Below are 12,330 nucleotides of genomic sequence, written 5' to 3' on the forward strand. Positions count from 1 at the left end.
TGAGTGGGTAGAAAATTTCAGGGCAGGATAGAGCAATATGGGCTTTTCTGTTGAGTCATCCAAATATTCAGTGTTAAAATTCTGCATTAAAGGGGCTATTTTTGCTGAAGTATAGTTCCCAGGGAACAAGCAACAGAAATTTGCATGGGAAAATCCTACGGAGAGATAAAATTAAAAGGAAGTTCAAGTCACAAATTTTTATTTCATTGTTAAAGAACTGTGTTAAAGAAAAAAAAAGGAAAATTTTACTTAAATAGCATGCTGCCTCTGGAAATAGGGGTAGCAGCTTCTTTAGGGGCCATCAAGGCTCCTGCACCATTACCAGTCCCTTTTGTATTGCAATTCTGTGTATTGCCTGTGAGCTACAAATGCCAAATTAATTTTAAATACTCCCAGTTTCCAGTTTCTTCCTCTTTTCTTGCCTATGCTGAATGGACAGGCATGTGCCCCTTGGACATCTGTACTCTTCCCTCTTCATTGCTTCAGCTTTACTCTATCTTGGTTCTTTCCATGATGATGGCTCCTGCTGCCTTTGCTTAGAATTGCTCTGCTTTTACCTGCAGTCATGTATAAATAGAATCCGTGTCCCTTAGAAACTGAAAGGAAGCATAAGAAGACATGTGCATCCTAGTACACAGAAATCAATGAGAATTCTGATCTTCCAACTGCTGATTTATGAAGAAATATTTCTATCTCCCATTTTGGTTATTTGTTTGAGTGACTGTTGTGAGGACAACTTGCCCTTTCCCAAGCTTCAAACATTCTGCTCTGAAACTGCCACTGTTTGAGCCAGCTGACTTCAATAAATCAGGGTGAGACACACAGATCCGTCTTTCTGCCTTTGTATTTTCCCTGAAATTTGCTGGGGAAAAAAAAACCTTATTTTTACATAGGTGGTTCAGTGTTTTCCTTTCCCACATTGCCAGCTGCTTCTTTGCCTTGTCTCACAGTTGTCATGGTGGCACAAGGCATCCCTGGGGGAGAGCTGGGGAAGGAGGAGGGAGGAATCCCAGGCTGGACAAAGTGAGGCTATCAAAAGTTAGAAAAGCACAGCACAGTTTGGGCAGCTTTTAAATGATCTCCACATGCTCCAAGGGCGGCTCAAACCCATATCAAAGAAAACCCCAAAGCCTTTCTCTTTTTTTAATTCCTGCACCAAGGTCTGCACTAAGACAGGATTCACCCTACCATGGGGTCTTTGCATATGTCTATACAGCATGAGGCCATGCTGAAATACCAGGTTGCCGAGGACACTAAAACCACCAAAACCAGTGTTTTTGCTCAATGCTGTACCTGTGCTAACTTACCCTCCTCCTCAGCAGAGCTAACTTGCCTGGTCTAGGCAAAAATTGAGCTGAACTAGACTTTTTTCTAGAGGTGTCATATGGTACACTTTTGACCATGTTAAATTAATCGAGGTTTGTGGGGGGTTTCCCAGCAACTTCATCTTCTCCTGCTACCCAACATTAACTATCTCCTGGACTACTTGTTCTCTTTTCCATCAATGACTGCCACTGCCCACACCACCATTTTTAGTATCAGTTTTCCTTTCTCCCATGGACGGTGGCATCTCTTCACATGATTCCACCAGAGTCACAACTGAAACACTTATTAGTCACTGAAAAACCTTCCAAGGTGTTGGTATTCTATTTTTTCACATAAAGGTGTTGTTTACCTGTGGGTAACACTCTGCCTACAGAATATTTTTCCAAGCATTTAACACCATCGTAACTAGTGCTCAGCTTCAGTGCCTGTCCTACAGCACGTTCTTAAAGAAGACACCAGCTTTGTAGTGCCTTTGGTCTCAGTTTCACTGTCCCTCGTGTGCTGTATTAACTGGACAAGCATCACTGTTCTCAGAGCCTCAAAAGAGACCTCCCATTTTGACTGCTCTGACTGTAGGTCCTAGTCCTGTTTTTGTCTTTATCAATGCCAGCTTAAGACATCTACTTTCGTCCATGAGGAGATTCATCTGTGAAGTCATGTGAAATTCAGGAGGAAACAGGCGACCTGCATTCAGAACACCCTTGTCATTGCTCAAAGACCTCCAAGGACACTAGAAGGGCAGCCAAATCACAACACATGTAATTACTATTTGGCCTCTCTCCTTGTTGCTTTAGATAAGCCTCCATGGATCACAAAGCATCGCAAAGCAGCATCACCACCGCTAAGCTGTTCCCCAGAACTCACGGTGTCAGAGCTGCAGTCTATAAAACACTGTGTGACCTCTCCCATGAAACATACATGGATTTATCACCACAATTTAAAAAAATCACTAACAGTTAACTAGTTAGGTAATCAGACAACTAATTATACAACTAATTTTGTCTGACTGAATTTCGGGGGGGGGCGGGGGGGAAACGTCCAGGAATCTAGTTTGTTTCCTCTCAGGGAGTAATTCATTAACAAATACATTTTTCTTTCTGCACAGAGTCCCATGTGAGTCATAGCCCAAGTGGCTTCTGGTTACTTCTCTCATAATTAAGGATCCCGTGTCACCTTTTCAAGAGGTGAGAGACAACACCAGTGCTCTGTCTGGCGTCCTCTTGCCTAGCAGACACAGATGGCGATGCCTCAGGCTGTGAGCAAGCTGGGGCTGTATGCATAACGTAGACTTCTTTTTCTCATCGAGTTACTGCAATCCCCACACTTCCCTCACTCTTGCAAAATCCCAGTTAACAGTTGCATGTTGCAAAGAGTGTAGGCAGAGATCTTCAGAAGGACCCAAATAATTAGGTTGCCAGGATCCCTAGATATTCATGGAGAGACTTCCTGTAACGACTTGAGATTTTATCATCCCTTTAGTCTCGGAAAAACTGTCTGGAGGAAGGGGTTACAGTTTTGCATGAGACAAGATGGTCATCTGCCCTATTCTAATTAATGCTTAGGCAAAGGCTGGTCCCCAGCAGTGTCCTTCTTACCCTCATGGATTTCTCCCTCTCCCAAAGACTACAAGAATAAAAAAGCTTTTGAGGCATAAGCCTGGAGGAGCACTCACTGCTAGCAACGTGAGGAGCATCACAAATGAGGGAGGGAGGGAGAGATGGATAGCGTCCAGGAAAACAAGATGCGCTTACCGGGAGCTTTTGCCATATGTCAGAAGTAGAACAATTTTCTTACAGCTGCGCCCAGAAACCAGATGGTGTTGGGGCAAAATCTTCCATGTCCTGGGCTCTTCAGCCAGCAAAGCAAAGATGGCTGTCTGAGGAGTCTAGGGAGGCTTTCAAAGGCTTTATCCCTTTTCTAATGTTGGCGAAGTCCGAAGAAACAGTGTTGGGGAGGGAGGCAGGGAGAACAAAATTTCTCTTACTTAAAATAAGACTATACAAATAATTCTTATGAGGGGAGTGAAAAGATTTGCACTAAGGAGGCTCATAAAAAGCAATGTTTAATTTTTCTAAGCAGGGCCTCCTGTGAGCAATGGTCTGTGCTGAGACTAATATTCATCCCTGTTCAAAGAACCAGTACAAAGACTATTTCCACAATAAATGACCTTTAAAGAAGGGCTGACATGACATGTATGTTTTGTACTGGCCCTCTGCACTGCAGTGAATTGGATGTTGAGAAGGGATCGCTTGTTTTTACCTATGAAAAATTGCCCACACATGCCCCATCACCTCCAGCCACTCCTAACACACATTTGTTTATGTGCCCTTTTGGCTCCAAGGCTCTGCATCACAAAATAGCACTAGAACAACATGCTATTTAAATGAAAAAAGAAAAGAAGTGGTGAAATTCTTCCCTGAAAGATAGGTGACCCCTGCCTCTTACTTGGGATCAGGACAGTCTCTTTTGACTTGAAAGACAGAAAGGAGGCAAAGAGGCTACAGGAGCAACCTGAGCTCCTATCGGCTCTAACTGCGTGGGAGGGAAAAAAAAAAAATAAAAGGACAGAAGTCTGTCCTTTTCCTGTCTTCTCCAAAGCAAAGCAGCTGGGCTGGCTGTTGCTTCTAGCAGAGTTTTATATGTATTCTTACCTAGAAACAAACCAAACGAGCTCTTCTGCTGAATTACAGCCAAATTTACACACATACACAAAATAAAAAATATTTCATCACCAAGATTTTACCACTTTTACCACTGCTGAATGCAAGCCTCTCGCTGACTCATCAGCTCCAGGTTTTACCTCCATCTTTTCCTTCAGTTTTCACAAACCAATCCATGTCTAACCAAGTCCTTTCTAGCACCAGAAATCCTGTCTACAAAGAGCATCCCATTTGCCACTCTTAAGGTACTCCTATGCCTGCAAGGGGTAGTAGTGTCTCCATTAGTAACAGAATAAACTCTCTCCCTACGCTGTGTCTGCGCAGTCACAGGAGTGCTGCGACCCCATCCCTTAATTATGTCAAAATCGACGATCACAGTAGTGTCTACAAACTTATTCAAGCCTCTTCTTCACTCCTCGGAGGTCATCAGAGCTGCACAGCCTGACAAACTTACACATGTACGTGCAAGGTGCGCTTCCCCAGGCAGCACGTTAAGAGCTACAAAACAAGAGCAAGCTCTCAGTGCTTTTGCAAAATTGCTTTTGATCGCACACCTCATCAGGATAACTTGCAGGGAAAAGCATGTGAAATAATTGTCCCACCTGCTGTGTGGGCATTAAAGCAAAACAGTTTGGGGGTGCGAGGGGGGGCATGGAGGAGATCAGGCAGCGGGCTGGGGAATCCGTGCCCTCCCCTCCATTTCACACAGGTCCTTCATTCCAGTGCAAATTTTTTTAATGCAAGCGTGTAGGATGAGAAAGGGAGCAAGAACGGAGCTGGGGAAATAAGCATGTCGTGCTTTGCTACTGTATTGTTGTTGCCAACCATTAAGAGCCAGGACATAAAAATAAGGTGCTGCTTGAACACCATTAACTAGTCCACGGCACGATCTGCAGGCTGTGAGGGGGATATCTGGCAGATACTCAAGTACTGGCACTAGTTTTTTGGAGGGTGTGAGAGAGAGACCCTCCACTTCCCCCACAAGACAATATATTCTCTATGACATGTAGTATTTTAGAAATTAAAGCATCCACTTGTTCTGAACAGGAGAAAATACCCATTCCAGACAGTTGCGAGGATCAGGTAGCACATGCAGTGCCTGAAGCTCTGCCAGTATTACAGCTCCTTCTCGTGGTGCCACCTTCCTTATTCACCGAGCTGCACCACATTTTTCTTCTGTAATCCACTGCCGTGTTTTCCTCCAACATGTCTCAAGGCACAGCTGTTCCCTTTCTCTTTTTTTTGTTTTTTGTTTCTGTCCTTTCCCTTCCTGATGCATTTATTTGAACTAGCCTAGATGTTTCATTTCTGGTGGGAATATCCTGCACTCCCCAAGCACACAAACAGCTTAGAGGGGAGATTTGAGGGGCTCAAGGCAGGAAGCCTGAGCTTGGTCATGAAGACGATAGGTAAGAGAATTTTTCTGAGAGATATTAAAAAAGAAATTGAAAGAGAACCCTTGCCCAAGCCCAAAGGATTGCTGAGAGCATTTATGTCCCAATTTGTTGGGGGACTTTTGCAACCAAAGACTAAACCCTTCAGAAGAACCAGGTTAATGTAGGTTGAGATGGAGAGGTAGTGATCCTAGCAATTGTGAAAACTGATTTTCACATTATTTACAGGACATTGGCTGCCATTTACCAGCTAATAAGAGCAATAGTAAAGAAAGCTGTTGTGTTTTAAAAGTCTTGCCAGAAAAATAAGAAATGCACTAAGCAGCCTTCAGCCACAGAATTGGGCTGACTGGGTGCATGCATCCCACAATTAGCAGACAGCCCAGCCAAGCTCCCAGCATCAAGCAGCCGCTCCAGAAAGCAGAAATGCCAGCTGCTGGGCAATTGCTGTGAACATGCAATTTTTTCCCCCTCTTCACATTGCCTTAGCTCTTCACACATTTTCTCTCTGCCTGGTAAACCCTGCAGGCAGAGAAGAAGGACGCAGCATCTGCAGATGTGGACCTGGAAGATGTCACTGAAGAAGAGCTGTCCCTGCTGCTCACCAGCTCTGCCAGCTGAGCTTGGTGGGACTAGAGGACAGGACGAGCTTCTGCAATGCAGCCCTCTTCTCCCAGCACCAGGGTTTTGCGACCACCTGTTACTTTTGTATTTGTGATGCTTCATAATGGTTTCCTAGCCGTTCTCCTTAATGGGATTAACTCACAGTTGTGTAGATTATCCAGTCTCAACCCATCCATATTAATAATTCAGAAGCTTCCCTTTCCTGGATTTCTACAGCAGCCAGTGCATAGTGTATGACTGGGATGACATTAGCTACCACTGCTGCTCAGCAGCCATTTCTGTCCTATCTTTCAACATCATTTGTAATCTGATTGCTCTGCTTTCTAGACCTGGCTAAAACAATCTGCTAAAAAATGACTCAGGGCTTTCCTCTTGGAGCAGCCAGTATTGCTTCCTCCTTTCTCACACCTGCAGCCTCACCAAGTTTTTCAGGACTGATTCATTGCTTTCAGTTTAGAGAGCAATAGTCTTCACATCACAACGTACACTCTGTAAGTCTGGTGAAGATCCTCTTGATCTCTGAGCCATTTTGGACAAACAGTAAAAATTTTTTCTGCAGAGGCTTAAGGTCCTGACTCATTAGAGGTTACTGTAAAGTAAAACCTAGTGGGTTATGCAGCTGCTCAGGCCAGAGACCCTTTTTGACCTGTGATTTGTTTTTCCTTCTTGGAAAGTAAAGTATCATGGACTTACAGGGAGGTTTTTTGGTTACTAACCAATTTAATTGGAAAAAATTGTTATGGATTAGCAAATTGTCATGCTTTCACACCTCAGGAAAATGTGCTGACTAATTTCTGAGCTTGCAAAGCTTTTAGGTATAGCATTAAAAAAAACAAACAAACAAACCCACAATCCCTTTTCCATAGTAATGCCCACGTGCTGGCTGCTGTCAGGACACTGCTCAGGTTCTCCTCCACATCTGTCCTCGGGGATGCCAGCACTCCTGGCACACGTGCAGCAGCTGGAAACGCTCACTCTCCACTCTGCTTCCCTAACATTTTTAGTCAGGTTCAGGCTATGGCATCCCAGAGGAATATATCATGATGGGCTTTCACAACTAGTGAAATAATAAAAAATACTAATAAATGCTGGTCTTGCTCTGTGGCAATACAATAGGCTTTTATGCTGGAGGCTTGGTCTCAGAGAAGGACACGGAAACCAGGATTGAGCAGCAGGAGCTGACAGAAATTTCTGAGCGTCTGAAAACTTTTGAACAGTCTCAAAATCAGACATTTTGCCTTTGGGAATACGGCAGAGCTTGCGGCCAGGAAAGCTGGCATACAAGCGACTGGCGTGCCCCGCAGCAACATCAGGCTCCTGAGGCAATCCACGCACAACGAGCAGAGGTGCACAAGTCCCAAAGTGGTGGGTCAGCAGTACCCCAAAGGGCACATCCAGTGTGTTTGGAAATATCGGGGTGCATGGGCAGCTCACACGTGCCTAGGTCTATGGAAAATGTGCCACTGACCCTAATGAGAGTGTTTCAAGCTGCCGAAGATCAAATGAAATGTTGCCTTATCAGTGATTAAAGTTGCCCAGAGAGACGCCGACGTTTCCCGTCCATGTCTCTGCACCTCAGGCTTGCCAGGTGGTGGGAAGGGGCAACCACCATGATGCAAACACCTTCATCGTGAGGAAATGTCCAATATGCCCTGCAGAGGGCAAACACTGCAGGAGACAGCAGCTCCCTCCTGCTGCACCTTCTGCCTCAGGAGAAAGCAGCAGAGAGCGTGGTGAGGCCATCGCAGGAAGACAAGGCCATGATGCTTGGCTCTGCCTTGGCTCATAGTACACTTTGGGGGTGATCAGCCATCACTCCCAGACAGCAAACAGACAGTGAAACAGCCTCCAGCACGGCGCTGCCTCTTGGCTGATTCCTCCGCCCAAGGTCAGTCCTGTGCCAGGGAGTCTCCCCGTCAGCACCGCGGAGCCTGAAGAATGAGTTACTCAGGGAGGGACATTGCGACATGCTCCCACACTCAGCTGCAGAGTGAGTTGTTTAACTGCACAGATATTATTGAAGTGCAGACTGTAACGCCTGTTTTCTTGCCGAAGTGAAAAAAAAGAAGCATTACATCATGCCTGTACTGAGAAATACTCTTTCCTTAAGGACAGCAGCAGAAAGCTTAATAAAGGGTGCTGGTAGCTTAATAAAGGTATGGGAGAGCCCGACTGCTTCCACCGTGGTGCCGGTGACCTTGTCCATGTTGCTGCTCTGCTCCCCACCGACTCCTCAGAGCGAGGATGGGGTGTGTGAGGAAAGTTTTGCACTGCCTCCACCTCCTCTGCTGCCAGTGCAGCCGTCACACCTTGTACCACAGGAATTTGCAGAATTGCCAGAAGGAGATCAGCGTGATAGAGATGTCGTAGTTCCAAGTAACAAAGTGCCCAACATCTCCTGGGGGTCTGACGAGAGTAAAGGACTATGAGGCTCCATATTCAAGTTTGACATCGCAGGGTGAGAGAGGACCTCAGTGAATGAGCCATGGTCAACCCTGCCTAGTCCATCAGATGGACCTCAGCACAGGCAGACAATACTGAATTTGTCCCATCTACAAGCACAGGGATCAGCATTTGGTACTTTCTGCATGCCAACAGCGTCTAAAAGGTGCACAGGAAAATAAAAAAAGCAAGAAGCGAGCTGAGTCAGATCACTGGCCCTGACTGGGCTTGTAGTTTCTCCCGTGCTATGTAAGAGGTGTCCAGATTTCATTTTTACTGTCCATGCTGTTGAAGCTGACAGGAGTTAGCATGCATTTAATACTAGGTGAGAAGTTGGAGACAGTGCTGCACACATGAGTGAATCCCTATAGGAGTCTGACAGAAGAGATTCATTCTAAGCAAAAAGGCAGATATTCATCTTGATACATCTTCTGTCACCTACTGCCGCAAATATGTCATTTTGTTGCTCTTTCACCTCCCTCTCAAATAACCATTTCACCTAGAAGGAAATTCAGAAAAATAAATAACTTTATTTCCAGCCCTATAATAGATTCCTATTCAATTCTCTCTCTGTGCATTGGTAAAGATTTACAGTATGTTTTCAATGTCATTTTTATGCATGTCCAGATTTTTCCATTTATGCGACCCTCTTCCAGCTTCCACCCATTACCCCTCCTCCTGTAGTGATATCTTTCTTCTAAAAGATCTTTCTTTTAATAAAAACAAAGTTAGCCTATTACTGCATTGTTTACAATTTTAATAAAATTGTACAACCTTTCAGTTGTTGCCAGTCCTGAGTTCACTGTAATAAAAATGGCTCTGACGCCTGCAGGTCTGTACCTGTAGTGATAGGACAAGGGATAATGGGTGGAAGCTGGAAAAGGGTAGGTTTAGACTAGATATAAGGAAGAAGTTCTTTACCCTGAGGGTGGTGAGGCACTGGAACAGGTTGCCCTGGGAAGTAGTGGATGCTCCATCCCTGGAAGTGTTCAAGGCCAGCCTGGAAGGAGCCTTGGGAGCCTCATCTAGTGGGAAATATCCCTGCCAATACAGGGGGGTTGGAACAAGATGATCTTTGAGGTCCCTTCCAACCCAAATCATTCTATAATTCTATAATTCTATGATAAAAGACTAATTATATAAATAAAAAGACAATGGTGTGTGTTGGGAAGTCAGGTCTGATATACTGGGACAATGACTTCTGCATAGGGGCTGAGTTTCTGAGGTTCTCAGTGTTGCTTCCAAAATGCTCCACAGCTTAACTTTCTCCTCAGGAGGAACTCCTCTCAGAGTTGCCTTGGAAGGACCAAGGAAATAAGTATTTTCTGTATGTCCTTGGACAGAAGTTGCCCATGTTACATGCCTTGCATATAGATGGTTTAAAAGGTCTGCAGTGGTGATGCTCAATGAAGATTTACCCTTGACTGCTTTAATGATACCAGACACTATATGGTAATTACACTGAGAAATTGATGTTAAAACTTCTTTAATAAGAAAATAAGTTCATATTTTAAAAAAGTAATAATCAAAAGAACAACATTTCTGAATTGCCAACTGTACCCGTTATCTAGTAAAACACCAAGCATTTAAGTGTCATATATTGACCTAGCATGATCTCACTTTATTTATGAATGATAATGATATAAAGAGACGCTTTCTTTGAAAAATTTGAGAAAAGTCTGAAAATTAAACCACCAGCAGCAAAACCCCCACAAAATGAAACTTTAAACACCACCATGTTCCCAGAGCTATTCTTGGAAAGGTTGTCATATTTGTGTGAAATCTCAGGGAGGGAATGTATGCAAGCATTCTGCTCAGCATGAACCCCAAACACCCACCACACTGCTAGATTAACTGTAATAATATGTTCCAAAAGGGAGAGACTCTGAAAAGTAAATTACACAACTCTTCAGTGCATTTTGACACTCAGAAGGGAAAGTTGCCAGGGGAATTTTTGGTTGAGTATTTTTGGTTTTATTTTTCCATCAAACACACCAGATCCACAAAAAGGAATCACAAGGCTCCAAGAAAAACGTGCAGCCAGGTTGACAGCAGCAACAGCAGAAGACCACAGAAGGGAGAATTAATTCTCTGGGGAAGAAGGGGCTCTCCATGGGCTGACTGCTCCCATCAGTGCTATAGCTGTCTCCTCCAGGACTGTGAATAGGGGCTCTGCACTGCAAAATATTTATTTCTTGTTGAAAGTAGTATTATTGAGCATACGAGTTTGTTGTGGAATTAACTTATTTTTATGTGTAATAAGAAAACCTGTATTCAAAATGGAATTACTGCAGTTTAATGTCTTTCCTACGGTAGACTGGAGACTCATTTCAAAACAAGTGCCTGAATTTTGTTAAATAATGAGAAAAAGAATCTCCGCAACATAAAGTGTGCTTTGTTGATGTCAGGATAAGTGGTTTTAGTCCTTAACACTTCCTTCCTGTCATTGATATTTCAAGAGTAATGAAGGCTTGAAAATAAAGGGCATCCTACCTCACAACCGCAGTCATTGAAGCTTTCATGATATGTGTGATTTATATGGAATCACAGAATGGTTTGTGTTGGAAGGGACCTTAAAAGTTCATCTAGTTCCAACACTCCCTGCCATGGGCAGGGACACCTCCCACTAGACCAGGTTGCTCAAAGCCCCATCCAGCCTGGCCTTGAACACTTCCATGGAGAGGGCACCACACTTTCCCTGGGCAACCTGTTCCAGTGTTTCACAATTATCACAGAAAATAATTTCTTCCTAATAGCTAATCTAAATCTACTCTCTTTCAGTTTGATATATGATTTATCATGTGACCATATGCAACATATGAACATGAGCAACATGATCAGAGTAGGGAGTCAATCACAATCTTGCAAAGGAACAAAATGATGTAACTCATTGCCTAAATCATGGCATAAACTGAAACCAAAAAACCTAGTTCTCCATTTAGTATGTACGTAGTGCTTTCTACCTTGCTAGAAGACTATATTCTTCTCAGGGCTAGCTCAAGGCTCCTCAGCTGTTTTGTTGCCTTGAAGATGAGGATTAAAATAACTAATGCAGGGACAAAGCAGTATTTCAGTGAGAGCCATCCCACTCCACCCAGCACTGTTTGCCCCAGGTAAACTGACCCTGACTCATTTTGAAAAAAAAGTCTTTCTTCTTTATCATCTGCTTGATTGAAGGGTCACAGGAGAAATTAGTCTTTTTGTTTAAAGTTGCTACACATTCCATTATTGTTTTTCTTCTAGCATCTGATGTGACTAGCCTGTCTTTATTGGAATACATGTTCTATGGCATCGAATTCTGTATTAATTAATTGTCTCCCTACATTTAATCAGTGTGTCAATTCCTGTAGGCAGGTTGGTAAACTGTGGTTTTCAGACCTGGGCAGCCTTCTACACTGAGCTTACTGGGGGACTTAAAACCACAGGGAAATAATCAAGTGCATAACAAATATCTAAGGGACTGGCATAAAGACTATTTCAACCAACTCCTGCATGTGAACTCAGACAAATGAAGGCACAGAATACTTGCCACATGGCTTTTATTAATGATCCTGAAACAAGTCAATGAGATTCTGACACCAGAAATTTGTGCTTCTCCGGAGGCAGCTAAATTATTTCTGCTGAATATTTTCAGTCTCTAACAGATCTCAAAGAAAATCCTGCTGGAGCTGGTCACGAACCAGAAACCATTTGACTTTCACACGATTTTTGAGTTTGATGGAAAGTCTTTCTCGCTGCTGGGTAGAAGGGAGTTACTGAATTTAATTATTTCAGGCCACAATTATAAAAAAGAAAAAAAAAAAGAGATATATTTGGCTTTGCTTCATAACACAGGGAGAGAGAAACAAAAAAAAGAAAACTGCTTAATTTGGAACGATTGTCAA

The sequence above is a fragment of the Apaloderma vittatum genome, unplaced genomic scaffold, assembly GCF_000703405.1.
Source record: "Apaloderma vittatum isolate BGI_N311 unplaced genomic scaffold, ASM70340v1 scaffold6390, whole genome shotgun sequence".
Lineage (NCBI taxonomy): Eukaryota > Metazoa > Chordata > Aves > Trogoniformes > Trogonidae > Apaloderma > Apaloderma vittatum.